The following is a 1,904-nucleotide window of genomic DNA, read 5'->3' as shown; positions in this document are numbered from 1 at the left end:
GAGGTCCGGACATTGTTTTTGGTGGTGGTGGTGGTGGGCTGAGGATCGTTTTTTTTTTGGTGGTGGTGGTGGTGGGCTGAGGGCCGGTCATTTTTTTTTGGTGATGGTGGTGGTGGGCTGAGGGCCGGTCATTTTTTTTTGGTGGTGGTGGTGGTGGGCTGAGGTCCGGACATTGTTTTTGGTGGTGGTGGTGGTGGGCTCAGGGCCGTTTTCATTTTTGGTGGAGGTGGTGGTGGGCTCAGGGCCGGTCATTTTTTTTTGGTGTTGGTGGTGGTGGGCTGAGGGCCGGTCATTTTTTTTTGGTGGTGGTGGTGGTGGGCTGAGCGCCGGACATTGTTTTTGTGGTGGTGGTGGTGGGCTCATGGCCGTTTTTTTTTTGGTGGAGGTGGTGGTGGGCTGAGGGCCGGTCATTTTTTTTTGGTGGTGGTGGTGGTGGGCTGAGGGCCGGACATTTTTTTTTGGTGGTGGTGGTGGTGGGCTGACCGCCGGTATTTTTTTTTGGTGGTGGTGGTGGTGGGCTGAGGGACGGTCATTTTTTTTTTGGTGGAGTGGTTTTGGGCTGAGGTCCGGACATTGTTTTTGGTGGTGGTGGTGGTGGTGGGCTGAGGGCCGGTCATTTTTTTTTGGTGGTGGTGGTGGTGGGCTGAGGGCCGGTCATTTTTTTTTTGGTGGAGTGGTTTTGGTGGGCTGAGGTCCGGACATTGTTTTTGGTGGTGGTGGTGGTGGGCTGAGGCCTTTTTTTTTTTTTGGTGGTGGTGGTGGTGGGCTGAGGGCCGGTCATTTTTTTTTGGTGGTGGTGGTGGTGGGCTGAGCGCCGGACATTCTTTTTGGTGGTGGTGGTGGTGGGCTCATGTCCGTTTTTTTTTTGGTGGAGGTGGTGGTGGGCTCAGGGCCGGTCATTTTTTTTTTGGTGGTGGTGGTGGTGGGCTGAGGGCCGTTTTTTTTTTTTAGTGGTGGAGGTGCTGATTCGGCCTTTTTTTTTTTTGTGGTGGTGGTGGTGGTGGGTTGAGGGCCGGGCATTGATTTTTGGAGGTGGCGGTGGTGGGCTGAGGGCCGGACATTTTTTTGGTGGTGGAGTGGTGGTGGGCTGAGGTCCGGACATTTTTTTTGTTAGTGGTGGTGGTGGGCTCATGGCCGTTTTTTTTTTGGTGGTGGTGGTGGTGGGCTGAGGGCCGGTCATTTTTTTTTGGTGGTGGTGGTGGTGGGCTGAGGGCCGGTCATTTTTTTTTGGTGGTGGTGGTGGTGGGCTGATCGCCGGACATTGTTTTAGGTGGTGGTGGTGGTGGGCTCAGGGCCGGACATTTTTTTGGTGGTGGAGTGGTGGTGGGCTGAGGTCCGGACATTGTTTTTGGTGGTGGTGGTGGTGGGCTGAGGATCGGTTTTTTTTTTGGTGGTGGTGGTGGTGGGCTGAGGGCCGTTTATTTTTTTGGTGGTGGAGGTGCTGATTCGGCCTTTTTTCTTTTTTGTGGTGGTGGTGGTGGTAAGCTGTTGGCCGGCCATTTTTTTTTGGTGGTGGTGGTGGTGGGCTGAGGGCCGGACATTTTTTTTTGTGGTTGTGGTGGTGGGCTCAGGGCCGGTCATTTTTTTTGGTGGTGGTGGTGGTGGGCTGAGGGCCGGACATTTTTTTTTGGTGGTGGTGGTGGTGGGCTGACCTCCGGTATTTTTTTTTGGTGGTGGTGGTGGTGGGCTGAGGGCCGGTCATTTTTTTTTTGGTGGTGGTGGTGGTGGGCTGAGGTCCGGACATTGTTTTTGGTGGAGGTGGTGGTGGTGGGCTGATGGCCCTTTTTTTTTTTGGTGGAGGTGGTGGTGGGCTGAGGGCCGGTCATTTTTTTTTGGTGGTGGTGGTGGTGGGCTCAGGGCCGGACATTTTTTTGGTGGTGGTGGGTGGTGGGCTGAGGTCCGGA

The sequence above is a fragment of the Tympanuchus pallidicinctus genome, unplaced genomic scaffold (genome assembly GCF_026119805.1).
Source record: "Tympanuchus pallidicinctus isolate F22 unplaced genomic scaffold, pur_lepc_1.0 scaffold81, whole genome shotgun sequence".
Classification (NCBI taxonomy): Eukaryota; Metazoa; Chordata; class Aves; order Galliformes; family Phasianidae; genus Tympanuchus; species Tympanuchus pallidicinctus.
Note: the sequence above shows the minus strand (reverse complement) of the source record.